Below are 14,856 nucleotides of genomic sequence, written 5' to 3'. Positions count from 1 at the left end.
CAAGTTAATTCCGATCCCTGCCTTCACTGACAGGCCAGAAATCACGGCCTGCATATGATGTGTGGGGGCGGCTGAAGGGAAGGCTAGAACATTACCAACAAAACTGGGCAATGGGGCTCCCCAGAGCAGAGTCTGGTCTCAACAGCTGTGCTCTGACCTTGCCGGTGTTGGAGTGCATAGGGGAGAAGTGACTGGAGGCCATAATAGCTCCGTGATCATCACCTGTCATCACTTGTCATCCCGTTGATCTTCGATTTGCTCGAGCGGGCACCAGTTACGTTTCCAGTCATCCCTGTTGCATGCTAGTGTAGCCCAGTGGTATCTGCTCGCTCCAGGAATAAGAAGAGCCTCAACCCGTTCGTTTCAGGATTTTGTCGAAGAAGTCTGGGTTTGGACGAAGAAGTCAAACTCAGTTCAAACTCAGCTCTGTGGTACAACGGGGAAATTAAGATCAGCAAAATGGAAAAAGGGAGGGCTGGGGCGATAGCACAGCAGGTAGGGCGTTTGCCTTGCACATGGCTGACCTGAGTTTGATTCCTAGCATCCCATATGGTCCCCCGAGCACCGCCAGGGGTAATTCCTGAGTGCAGGGCCAGGGGTAACTCCTGTGCATTGCTGAGTGTGACCCAAAAAGGAAGAGGAAAAAGGAAGCGAAGACTCTGCCTTGAGAACACAAACCTGAGAAATCAGGAAGGGCAGCATGTACATTTTTTTTGTTTTAGTCTGTGAGGGGACCCACCAGGCCTTCAGCCAGTGGTACTTGGAAGCCCATGTGATACCAGGGCTCAGATCTGGACCCTGTCCCTGTCCTTTGAACCATCTCCAGGCCTCCAGCATGTATACTACTTTTTTGGAGGGGAGCCATACCCGTTGATGCTCAGGGCTTATTCCGGTCAGGCTAGAGGCCAACTGGGTCCTGGGGGTCAAGCCCAGGTCGGCCTCTTGGGAGGCAGACGTCCTATACCTACTGTACTATCACTCCAGTCCTATTGGTACATGTATGTCCTTAATATACATAAATGCAAAACCTACAAAGAAGAATGTAAATACAGTAAGGCATATATTGTCTTAAATATTAAATAGATGACATTTTTTTCAGAAGATATAGAAAAACAAGCCGGAGAAGAGGTAAAGCACTTGCCTAGCATGTGGCTTTACTCTCCACACTGTATATGGTCCCCTGAACACCATTAGGGATCATTTCTGATCCCAGAGTCAGAAATAGTCTCTTAGAATCCCCAAGTATGGCCCAGCCCCTACCCCCAAAAAACAAAAGTCATTCAAAACATGGACTTTATTCACTTGAAGAAAAAATAACCTTAAAAATAAAATAAGGGGGCTGGAGCGATAGCACAGCGGGTAGGGCGTTTGCCTTGCACGCGGCTGACCTGGGTTCAATTCCCAGCATCCCATATGGTCCCCTGAGCACCACCAGGAGTAATTCCTGAGTGAAGAGCCAGGAGTAACCCCTGTGCATCGCTGGGTGTGACCCAAAAACCAAATAAGTAAATAAATAAAATAGGGCCAGAGTAAGATAGGGCATTTGCCTTGTACATGGCCAATCTCAATTCCTGGCACCCTATATGATACTCTGAGCACTGCCAGGAATGATCCCTAAGCACAGAGCTAGGAGTAAGCCCTGAGCACCTCAGAGTCTGGTCCCAAAACAAACAATTTTTAATTAAAAAAATTAAAAGTTACAGTTAGATAATTTGGTTTTGTTTTCTTTTCCAATAACAGTTCACTGAACCACTGTATTTTAGGAAGGATTCTTTCACTTGGTGCAAAGTGGGCACTCTTCATTATTCCATGATAAGTGCTTTTATTGAGTGGATGTTTACCCTCATCTAGTTGGACTGAAACCAGGAATCCAGCATGATTTGGGCTTGCTGAGTGCAGAGCCCAAAATGAATTTTATGTAATAAAGTAAAAAATTTCATTCAATTCTGTATAATTTTGAGAAGCTGGAAACACCCAAAATGCACATTAGACAGTCTTCAATGTCACAGGTACACGCATCACACCGCTTTTGATCAGTATTAAACACAAGATGTCTAAGACTCTAAACAAGTAAGACTGTCTCATTTTCTTGGGCAAAAAGCTTGTAGACTGATTGGGATGTGCCAAAATTTACATCTGTACTGTCTGCCAAATATGCAGATAAATAAGCCAAGTCTAGTTTGGGGGATAAGAGATCAGCAAACCTTTATGTTTTCTGAGGTTTCATTAGAACTATAGAAATTAAGATGATGACTTGATCTTTGTTTTTAGAATACAGCTGGCAATGCTCAGGGCTTACTCCTGGATCTGCTCTCAGGGATCCCTCCTGGTGGGCTCAGGGGACCCTAGGGGGTACCGAGGATTAAATTTATTTGGCCATGTTCAAGGCAAGTGCCCTAACTATATTTAAGATGATTTGATTTTTGTTTTTTTGTTTTTTCATTTTTTCTTTTTGGGTCACACCCGGCAATGCACAGGGGTTACTCCTGGCTCTATACTCAGGAATTACTCCTGGTGGTGCTCAGGGGACCATATGGGATGCTGGGAATTGAACCTGGGTCGGCCACGTGCAAGGCAAATGCCCTATCTGCTGTGCTATTGCTCCAGCCCCTATTTAAGATGATTTGAAACTCTGGTTTTCACATCAGTTACTCAAGGCCTGGGGAGAGGGTGTGTGGTTGCTGCCTCATGCGTTTGCTCTGGAGGCAGAGTGATCCTCTGTTAGACTGGATTGAATCGGTGGTGCTACCAGCCGTGCTGATCACAGGAGATTTTGTTTCACTCTGAATTGTGAACTGTGACGACTCCATTTCACTGAGAAACCCAGGGAGCAATCAAATGTGTGCTTGTTCAGCTGCTGTGCCCGACGTCAGTTCTGGGGCTGCTATTTTCAACCAAGCTCTGGTGTCTCCCCTAGGGAGACAGAGAAAGCTTCCATTTATTTCTAAGTGCTTTCCTGTCTCATCCCAAACTCAGCCAGTCTCCATAAGTGCTTTCGTATATCTCTGCCTAGTACACACTGTGGTCTGTTTTCTAATGCAGTTATAGCTGTCCTCTCACTCATCACTAAAGTATTAGTGGCCACTTGGTGATTCTGAGTCATGCTGGTGTGGGTATTATACCCATTCTCACTTTTATTGTCTCAGCTCCTAGAAAAGTCATGAAATTCTTTTGCCAAGGTAAAAAGGCAAACAGGACCATGGTTTGCTTTTGTTTTGTTTGGGTCCATACCTGGTAGTGCTCTTGAGATGTTTGCTGCCTCCCTGCCCAGGGTCGCTCCCAGTGATGCTCAGGGGACCATACACTCAGCCTTTGAGCCAGTTCTCCAGCCCAACCTAGTTCTATCTTTCATTTGTTTGTTTTGGGGCCACCCACAGCCATGGATGCTCAAGGATTACTCCTGGCTCTGCACTCAGGAATTACTCCCGGCAGTACTCAGGGGACCGTATGGGATGCTGAGGACCAAACCCAGATCAAACGTGCAAGGCAGATGCCCTACCTGCTGTACTATCTCTCTGGCCTCAAACGAGTTCTGTCTTCACGTAAAGCACAGCAATGAATTCATCACCAAAAGCAGATTTCGGGGCTCGACTTTGAGCACCCACTGTGCAGGATAGAGGCCATTTTGATCTATCAATCTATCACTACATGGTTCCTCAAGCACTACTATGGGGTACCCCTGAAAACATAGCTGGGAGTAGGCCGGAAGCTCTGCTGGGTGTGCTACCCACCCTCCCCCGCCCCACCCGTCAGTTAAACGAAACCACAACCACAGTACACATAATACTGCACAGTTTCATCACATCCCTGAGAGGGACAGAGTAACAGTCTATTCATCACTGTGTCATGTGTCATAATTCAGGGGACAAAGAAGCACAAGCCACTATGGTCAGGAGCTAACATCCAAAATTTCATCTGCACTCACGTTTCTTGCGCAGGCCCCAGCTGTGCATGGCAGTCCCTGCCCACTGTCTGTATCTGAGATCTTGGAAGGTCCCGTTCTGGCCCTGTGCAGGGCTCAGATTCTGCTTCTGCTGCTGCCACCGCCCTCCTCAGCCTTCCCTCTATCCCAGGTGATTTCGCCCTTCTGGTTTCCCAGTGCACACACATCGACACTAGTGAAACTAGTGACACTATTTCTTTCTGAGTTACTTAGACTCAGAAAGAAATAGTACTTTCACATGGCACAAACTTCAGAAGATACCAAGGGCTCACCATTGTGAAGTCTCTTTACCACCCTTGCTCTGGGGCACCACCTTCTTCTCTTGGTGGAACTGACCCAGATACAATCCCTGGAACCACATATCATCCCACAAGCCCACCAGGAGTGATCCCTGAGCACCAAGCCAGGAGGAAGCTCTGAGCACTGTCAGGTGTGGCCCCCAAACTAAATAGTGCTAACTACTTTCTGGTACATCCTATACTTATTCTTGATTTTTACTGATTGAGATGTTGTGGTTTACGATACTGGTTTTGTGGGGGTTTTGTTTTGTTTTGGTTTGGTTTGGTTTTGGTTTTTGGCTTTTTTGGGTCACACCCAGCGATGCTCAGGGGTCACTCCTGGCTCTGCGCTCAGGAATTGCTCCTGGAGGGGAGGTGCTTGGGGGACCATATGGGATGCCGGGGATTGAACCTGGATCATCCATGTGCAAGGCAAGCACCCTACCCGCTGGGCTATCGCTCCAGCCCCACAATAGTGTTAATAATGGTTTTTCATCATTATTAATACTTAATACATATTTAATACTCAATACATACTTAATACATAATTAATATTCATATTAATATGAATTATAATTCACCATTATAATATAACAATACCACACCCATCACCAGCTCATATATTCTTTAGGAGCGTCTCATGCATACACCTGAAAAAGCTTAATATATGAAGACACTATTACATGTGTGCCTGTGTATGTGCCCCCCGCTTTTTTTTCTTTTTTTCGCTTTTTTAGGTCACACCCGGCGATGCACAGGCGTTACTTCTGGCTCGTGCACTCAGGAATTACTCCTGGCAGTGCTTGGGGGAATCCATATGGGGTGCTGGGAATAGAACCCAGGTCGGCCGAAACGCCCTACCCCCTGCTATTGCTCCAGCCCCTGCCCCCAGCTTTTTATACGAATAATGCGAACTTACCAATGTCATTCTGCCCTTTTTCCACCTACAAATTTTACTTGGCAATCATTTTGGTCAGTATATAATTTTTTTGTTCTTTTTACAGCTTGGTAGTAGTGTCATAGATAGGTGTAGAAAAGGAATTATACTTAAAATTAAGTCAGGGGCTGGAGCGATAGCACAACAGGTATGGCATTTGCCTTGCATGTGACTGACCTGGGTTCGATTCCCAGCATCCCATATGGTTCCCCCAAGCACTGTCAGGAGTAATTCCTGAGTGCAGAGCCAGGAGTAACCCCTGTGAATTGCCGGGTGTGACCCCCCCACCCCCCAAAAAAAGCAAAAAAAAATTTGTTTTAAATAAAATTAAGTCAGGCCAGAGGAGACAGTAGAGGAGGAAAAGAACTTGCCTTACACGCATCTGACCCTGATTCTACCCCAGCACCACGTAGGGTCCCCCGACCCCCCTTCAAGATCTGTCCTGAGCACAAAACTAGGAATAACTCCTGAGTGCCTTTGGGTGTGGTCCACTCCACCCCAATAAATCAATAAAATTAAGTATTGTCAACATATATGTTGGACTCGTCATATCTCTTGCTAAGGTCCCTAGGGACTTCTATTTAGCTATACTTATCAGTCCTCATCTCTGCACCAAAAGGTTTAGCCTCTGACAAAGACTGTCACTGTGCATCACTGTCATTCTGTTGCTCATTCATTTGCTCAAGCGGGCACCAGTAACGTCTCCACTGTGAGACTTCTTGTTACTGTTTTTGGCCTATTGAATACGCCATGGGGAGCTTGCCAGGCTCTGCTGTGTGGGCAAGATACTCTTGGTAGCTTGCCGGGCTCTCTGAGAGGGGCAGAGGAATCAAACGAGGGTCGGCCGCATGCAAGGCAAACACCCTACCCGTTGTGCTATCGCTCCAGCCCAACAAAGACTCAGTGATCAAAATTTAATTAACTTCCTCTTTGTTGTTCACTCTCCCTCCCAGTTTTTGGGCCACTGTCATCAGTACTCAGGGCTTAGCTCTGGTTTTGTGCTCAGGGATCTCTCCTGGCAGTGCTCAGAGGACCATATGGAGTTCTGGGGATTGAACCAGGGCTCCAGCATGCAGAGTATGTGCCCCAGCCTGTTGAACTGTCTACCCGCTACTCCCCTCTTCTCTTTTTACACATGCTATGTTGGCCCCCACCTCTCTAGATATCCCACCACCTTTCCCCCTTTTTAAAAATTTAGATTCTGGGGCTGGAGCTATAGCACAGTGGTCAGGGCATTTGCCTTGCATGTGGCCAACCTGAGTTCAATTCCCAGCATCCCATAGGGTCCCTCGAGCACTGCCAGGAGTAATTCCTGAGTGCAGAGCCAGGAGTAACCCCTGTGCAGTGCCGGGTGTGACCCAAAAAGCAAAAAACTGGGGTACTATTTTTTTCAATTTTATTTTCATAAAGTTGTTCACAGTAACTGATTCAATATTTCAACACAACCACCCATTACCCCTTCCCCCCACCATTATTTTGAATTTTTTCACCAACACTAAAGCCTGATCCACAGGCAGATGCTAAATAATTTATTTTGTATTGCTTGTTATGAATAGTATAGGATGTCTAAAACTTTAAATAATTAGGGTCTGAGGGCTGCAGCGATAGCACAGCAGGTAGGGCATTTGCCTTGCATGCTGCCAACCTGGCTTCAATTCCCAGCATCCTCTATGGTCCCCTGAGCACTGCCAGGAGTAATTCCTGAGTGCAAAGCCAGGAGTAACCCCTGTGCATCACCGGTGTGACCCAAAAGGCAAAAATAATGATAATAATAATTAGGATCCTTTGGGGCCGGAGTGATAGCACAGCGGGCAGGGCGTTTGCCTTGCACGCGGCCGACCCGGGTTCGATCCCCGGCATCCCATATGGTCCCCCAAGCACCGCCAGGAGTAATTCCTGAGTGCAAAGCCAGGAGTAAGTCCTGAGCATCGCTGGGTGTGACCCAAAAAGCAAAAAAATAAATAAATAAATAAATAAATAATAATTAGGATCCGGTGGTATCTCTGCAGTGAGCTGCTCTGTTCTGAGATTCATTTGTGAATCTCTGGATCATGGTCATTAATGTGCTTAAATGGCACGTGGGGACAGTTCTTGGGCGTGGCATCCAGGACACCAGAAGGACAGGGAAATGGGGAGGGATGACCCATAACCACCCCCATGTGCCTGGAGTCACTGGTCCTATGTACCTGGATTTTTCTTCTGGACGTTTGTGGCAACCAGGGTTCATCTGGAGTAGACAGAGAGCGAGAATGCCTTTTCCATCTGAGCCCTGGTGAAATCAGCTCTGCACTGGGTCTGGGGACATCTCTGTGGCGAGCTGCCATCTTCCAAGATTGATTTGTGAGTCTCTGGATCTTGGCCACTAATGTGCTTAAATGGCACCCGGACGCAGTTCCTTCCTCCTTCCCCCTTTTTACACGGTGTATCCTGTCAGGTTTAAGCCAGTCCCTTATTCTCTATGCCCTGCAGTGATCTCATTCATTGCGGAGAATCTCAAACTGGCTCCCAGATGGCTTCTGTGAAGGCTGCCACAGGCTTCTGCCTGACTGCTCAGATCTTTTCTTAGACTTCTCGGAGGGAACACTCAGCCCCAGCGTGTTCTGATGGAAAGCATCGTCTTCCCCAGCCTGTCATTCCCTTTTGGCGAGCACCCGCTTTTTCACCTCTGCCTCACTGCCTCCAGATCTGGGTGCCCCAGCACTGAATGTCCCAGTGTGCCTGGGTCACTTCTAACTTTATTTTCTTTCTATAAGGTTTTTCGCAATAATTTATTGCATTCAATGTCCCAACACCAACCCCAGCACCATTACACTTTTCCCATCACCATTATTTAGAATTTTCCCAACCACCACCCAGGCCTGCCCCAGTAGCTGGCCCTAAAGAATAAGGGTCACTTCTATTTGCCAGAGCTCAGCTCAGTCCCAACTTCCCTGCATCGGTCCTGGCCCCTGTTCCTGGAGGGCCTGATTTCTCTTCTCTCTGTTTTCTTAGCAACACACCTTCTAAGATGTCTTCTCTATAAACTGAAATTCTCTGTTTTCATTCTCCAAAAAGTTTTGGTTTGGGGGCCACACCCTGTGATGCACAAGGGTTACTCCCAGCTCTGCATTCAGGAATCACTCCCGGTGGTACGCAGGGAACCACATGGGATGCTGCAGGAGATCGATCTGCATGCAAGACAACTGCCCTCCACGTTGGACTCTGGCCCCTCGTTCTTCATGTGCTCAAAGCTGACAAAAGAATAAGATCTTAAGTGCAACCCCCTTCCCCCACCTGCATTTTTATGTGGAGGTGCCAGGCTCCCAGAAGAGTAAATCAACTTGTTTCTCATCCACATTTACACTCATTGTCAGCCAAAAAGTCCACTCCAATTTAACCCACTAGGGTTTGGTCCCATTAGCTGCATCCGAGAACACTGCTAGCATACCTTCCTTTGAAGATGTAGATCCTTAACTGAAACTTGTTTTCTTTTAATCACGCTACCCAACTTCAGGACGAAAGAGAGAAATTGCCCAGGTCATATAGAAACAGGTAGCTCCGAGTTGATCCCTAATGTTTGCAGTGGGTATAAGGGGAGGCTGTGCACCAATTTACAAAGGCACTGAATCCACTACAACTTATCCTTCTGCCATTGCCAAAATACACTTATGGGAGCAAAATTGAAACACAAGTCTAAAGCAATGACTCTTATACAGAAGTGGGTGTCATATCCAAAATGACTACATTTCACATCGACTGATTTGTGATGGCTGGATGAGACAAAGACAAACAGAACTCATAAATATCAAATATTCTGTTGAGTTATTTTGGCCTTCACTTCAGTGAAAACAATAATTTGTTAAAACCCAATATGCATGTTGATTTTAGTTTTGTGTGGGGCATAGTTGGGAGCTAGCAATACTTGGGGGCTAGTTCTGGTGGTGGTGAGGCTCCTTTGGAGGACCGGTGTTGTTCCTGGGGCTCACACACGCTAAGCATGAATCCAGACCTATGAGCATCTCCCTAGCCCTAAGATTTAAATAATTTTTTTAACTTTATTTACATACCATGGCTTACAACGGTGTTCATAAAGTTGTCAGGAGCTTTTGATGTCCCCAACACCAATCTCACCACCTGAATAACTTTGCCTCCACCACTGTCCTCATTTCTCCAACCACCCCGAAGCCTGTCCCCTGAGCAGGAACATAGTAATTTGTTCTGTATTGCTTGTTCCAACCAAATGGCTAAAAGAATTATCAAAAATATTCCAGGGCCAGGCTGGAGCAATAGCACAGCGAGTGGGGCATTTGCTTTGCACCTGGCCAACCCGGGTTTGATTCCCAGCATTTCATATGGTCCCCTGAGCACGGCGAGGGGTAATTTCTGAGTGCAGAGCCAGGAGTGACCCCTGAGCATCGCTGGGTGTGACCCAAAAAGCAAAAATTCCAGTAAAAGAAAATTTGTGAAAATTGCTATATTTCACCACCAGGGTCAGTTAAGTCTTAGACAATTTACTGAGCCTGCTGTTATTGTACTGGTTTGTGGAGCTTAGGTGGCCTCTGCGTTACTTTCTCGTCTAATTTGGCATGCTCCTGGTGGGATTTCAGTACCGTGGAATTTGGAGTTCCGGCGTGGCTACGGATCCTGAAGTTTCTGCCTAAGTTCAGAAACTGAAGGATCCGTAGAACTGGGATGAGTTGGCAGAGATTCTTAGTGAAGCTATGGAGTCAGGCAGTTGGTGTGGTGGCAGCAGCGGGGTGTGGGTGCAGCTGCTGGGGCCCTGTCAGGGCAGGGACTCAGCACGCCCCCTCATGCGGGCACCCAGGGTTTCAGCAAGAGAACCAGCATGTCCATGAATTTCAGCTGCTTGGCTTGCATCTCCTCAGAGATTTAGTCTGTGAATCTGAAGAGCCGGGCTGGTGGGTGAGGGGACATGGCAACCCTAGCCCTAATATTTTTTGGGGGGATCATACCCATCGATGCTCAGAGGTTACTCCTGGATCAGCACTCAGAATTTCTCCTGGCAGTGCTTGGGGGACAATGCAGGGAATCGAACCCGGATCAACCCCGTGCAAGGCAAATTCCCTAACCACCTAAGATTTTTGGCTGGGTTCAGGGAGCAATGGTGTTCAGCGCTACTGGGAAGTAGATCGTTGTAGAAGAATCTATGACGCGTGCGTATCAGGTACTTCTGGTGGGATGTAAAATAGATCAGTTGTTTTGAACAGTCAGGCCGTTGCTCAAAAAGTTAAGCATGAAGTTACTCTTTGATGTACCAATTTCAGCCCTAGGTACATTCTGCACTCGAGAATAGAAAATGAATGTTTGTGCAAAATTGTTTGCAAGGGCCAGAGAAATGGCTCAAAGGACCAGAGCTTTCACTAGCACTGGGAGGCTGGGGTAACCACAGTGCTGGGAGTAGCCCCCAAGCATTGCCAAGTGTGCCCCCACTCCAAAAAAAAAAGTGTGCAAAAATTCTCAGAGCGGGGCTGGAGCGATAGTACAGTGCGTACGGCGTTTGCCTTGCACGTGGCCGACCCGGGTTCGATTCCCAGCATCCTATATGGTCCCCTGAGCATTGCCAGGGGTAATTCCTGAGTGCAGAGCCAGGAGTAAGCCCTGTACATCGCCGGGTGTGACCCAAAAAGCAAAAAAAAAAAAAATTGCTCAGAGCAAGTTCAAACACCAAAGTGGAAAAACCCCAAATATTAAGCAACTATTACAGGACCAAAGGGTATGTATGTCCTGGGGCTGGAGTGATAGAACAGCGGGTAGGGCGTTTGCCTTGCACGTGGCTGCCTCTGGTTCAATCTACAGCATCCCATATGGTCCCCTGAGCACCGCCAGCAGTAATTCCTGCTGAGTGCATGAGCCATGAGTAACCCCTGTGCATCACCGGGTATGAGCCAAAAAGAATAAAAAAGAAAGGGGGCATGTCCATATGTTCAGTAAAGAACAGCTGCAAGACAGAATGAAGAGCTTGTCCATGCTCTGACACAGGTGGCTCTTTCAGGCCTTATGCTAAGTGAAGAAGGCAACTGCAGGGTTCTCTTCAGACTTGTGTTCCCCCTTTTTACATTTTTGCTTTTTGAGTCACACTGGTGATGCTCAGGGGTTACTCCTGGCCCTAGACTCAGGAATTACTCCTGGTGGTGCTCAGGGGATCATATGAGATGCCGGGGATCCGACCAGGGTTGGCTGTATGCGAGGCAAACACCCTCCTGCTGCACCATCGCTCTGGCCCTGTGTTCCCTCTTGAACACGCATCTCATTGGCTGTCCTTGCTTTTTCCACTCCGGAGAAGTCCGTGTTCTCTCTTGAACACACACATATACATCCTTTCTTCCACTCCCCCCACATCTTCCTATGTAAGTTTCATCTAATAAAAACTATTTTTAAAAACGTAAAAGGCAGATTCAAAGGGACAGATATGCATGGTTTAATTAATATGGTGAGTTTTTTCTCTTGTTTCTTTTCTGTGATTTCACACGTCATTTTTTTTCTTTCTTTCTTTTTAAACACCTGTCCCTTCACTAGTATACGTTTCTCGACACCAGTATCCCCAGTTTCCCTCCCACCCACCTCACCCCTATGGCAGGCACTTTTATTCTCTCTGTGTATGTCTCTCTGTCTGTCTGTCCCTCTCTCTCTCTCTCTCTCTCTCTCTCTCTCTCTCTCTCTCTCTCTCTCTCTCTCTCTCTCTCCCCCTCTCTCCTCTTCTTTTGGGCATTATGGTTTGCAATACAGACGCTGAAACGTTATCATGCATTTCCCTTTCCCTTTGTAATGCTGAAAGGTTATCATGCATTTCCCTTTATCTACTATCAAGCCTCAGTGCTTGTCCAGAGTAATCATTTCCAACTTAATCTCATGTTGGTCCTTTCTCTGTCCTAACTGCCCCACACACATTTGTGGCAAGCTTCCAACCACTGACAAGTCCTCTTGCGCAATTTGTACTATATTTGATAATTTATATGGAAAGATCTGAGTAGACAAATCAGAGTCAGTAGATTCATGGTTGCCAGGAACCAGGTAGGTGAGGAAGCAGGGAGTGAAAGTTAATGAGGCACATGCAAAAGGATCTCAGAACGGAGCAGCTCGCTGCAGAGATGCCTCTGGACTTTGCCGTAGATCTGTTTCACTGGGTTACTCCAGATGGGAGCAGGTGCTGGCCCTCCGACGGCCTCCTGGGAATCCCAGTGGCTGCCACTTCCAGGACTCAGTGAGAAGCCCAGGTATGAGCAGTAACGGCAAATGCCAGGTCTCACGGGATAGGCAGGGGGGCTGGTTCATGGGACTCTGAGATGACGCCCACCAATTGCTTCCGGCTACTTCTTAAGCCCCTTAGTGGCTGTGATCCAGAGACACACAAAAGAATCATGGAACCGAGTAGCTCGCTGCAGAGATCTATCCAGACCCTAATTATTAAAATTTTAGAATTCCAGGAGCGTGCAGCCGCTCTTGCAGCTGTGTGACATCATATGCCATTCATAACAAGCAATACAAAACAAATGGTCTAGTGTTGCCTTTCAGCAGGTTTGAGTGGGAGTGGGGAAATTCCAAATAATAATGGTGGGACTGGTGTCAAAATATTGAATGTAATCAAAGTAGAGAAAGAGTATTGTGGAAATTGTCTGCCACACAGAAGAGTTGGGGTGGGGGTGGGGGTGAGGATATTGGGGACATTGGTGGTGGAAAATGTCCCACCAGTGCTGGTGAAGGGATGGGTGTTTGATCATTGTATGACCAAAATTCAAACATGAAAGCTTTATAACTGTATCTCACCATTATTCGATAAAAGAAAGAGAGAGAGAAAGAAAGAAAGAAAGAAAGAAAGAAAGAAAGAAAGAAAGAAAGAAAGAAAGAAAGAAAGAAAGAAAGAAAGAAAGAAAGAAAGAAAGAAAGAAAAAGAAGGAAGGAAAGAAAGCTAATGAGGAGAGAGTGATTGTCTCGCATGCAACTGATGCAGGTTGCGTCCCCAACACTCCCTAGGGTCCCTGAGCACAGAGCCAGGAGTAAAGCCCTGAGCACCATTTCATGTGGCTCTAAATAAAAAATAAGTTAAAGTTAACTAGCAGAGTTTTCTTTCTTGGAGTGATAAAAATGTTCTGGAATTAGTTGTGATAATGCAACCGTGTGAATGTTATAGACCAATTAACAGTGCCATGAGGGTCCCCATTCCTCTGACACTGTTAGGCCAGTCAGCTGAGAGGGCTGCAGTGGCTTCCTCAGCTTGAGCCCGCCAGCTGAAAGGTGGCTTAGACAAACTGTCGCAAGAAGCCAGTTGCAGGGAAAGAGAGCAGGAAGCACATCATTTTGTTTTCTGTTTTTTCTTTTTGGTTTTTGGGGCCACACTTAGCTGCGCTCAGGGCTTGCTGCAGGGAGGCCTGACGCCACTGGGACTGCAAAAAGATTTTTCTGATTAAAGTTCCCCTGCTGGGGCTAGAGCAATAGCACAGTGGGGTAGGGCGTTTGCCTTGTACGCAGCCGACCCGAGTTCGATTCCCAGCATCCCATATGGTCCCCTGAGCACTGCCAGAGGTGATTCCTGAGTGCAGAGCCAGGAGTAACCCCTGTGCATCGCCAGGTGTGACCCCAAAAACAAAAACAAAAACAAAACAAAACAAAAAAATAAATAAAGTTCCCCTGGTCTTTTTTTTTTTCTTTTTGGGTCACATCTGGCGACGCTCAGGGGTTACTCCTGGCTCTGCACTCAGGAATCACTCCTGGCGGGGTTTGGGGAACCATATGGGATACTGGAAATCGAACCCGGCTCGGCCACGTGCAAGGCAATCACCCTACCCGCTGTGCTGTCACTCCAGTCCCTCAGTCTTGCTTTTTAGGACAAGATAAGAAGCCCATTCTCCACAATTTCAACTACGCCTGACCAGGCAGTTTTTCTGGTTCCTAATATTTCATTCACCTTGGTTTTCAATCCCATTGACAGTTCTGGAAGACCTAGATGCAAGAGAAAAGAAAAATTTTGGTTTTTTTTGCGCCCCCCACCACCGGTGATAGGAGGCCTGGGGTTACTCCTGGCTCTGCACTCAAGAATTACTCCTGCTGGTACTCGGGGGCCCCTATGGGATGCTGATTAGTCCCATGTTTCACCTGCTCTGCTGTGAGATGAGCACCAGTTAAAACTTTTATTTGACCTTAGAAGAGAGCTTTGGCATCACCCCTGACAGAGTCAGGAGCTACTACTGGTTCTGCGCCAGGGACTGCTCCCTGCAGCCCAGGGGAGAGCCAGCAATGCCAGAGGTGAAAGCAGGACCTCCTGCATGCACAGGCAAACAGCTTGTCCCCGGTCAAACTCCTCTCTGCTGGGCCTGGGGGTCTAGCTCAGTGGCAGGATTATTCTACTTTCTTTCGGGGGCAGGGCTCGGAGCGTGGAAGGGAACAGACACGGAGAGAGGTGTGTCTTTAGGCACCGAGTCTCTTTGGTCTGCCGCAGAATGGAGTTGGAAGTTCTCCTGTGAGCCCGTGAGGATGTGTGTGCGGCCAAAGGCAGCAGATGCTGTCCAGAGCACAGTCCTAGGGACCATCAACCCCTTTCAGCGCTCTGGGAAAAGAATACAAACCTCAGTCAGTACCATTCCTTCATGAATATTTGAATAACGTATACCCATAGCATTTTTCCAACTTACTTTCAAATGTTTCATATCATTTAATTATTCATAATATTTCTTAGAAATAGGTTGCGCTGATAGAAATTCCAA

This window comes from Sorex araneus, chromosome X (assembly GCF_027595985.1).
Source record: "Sorex araneus isolate mSorAra2 chromosome X, mSorAra2.pri, whole genome shotgun sequence".
Lineage (NCBI taxonomy): Eukaryota > Metazoa > Chordata > Mammalia > Eulipotyphla > Soricidae > Sorex > Sorex araneus.
The sequence above is the reverse complement of the archived record's forward strand: the minus strand, read 5'-3'. Positions refer to the sequence as shown.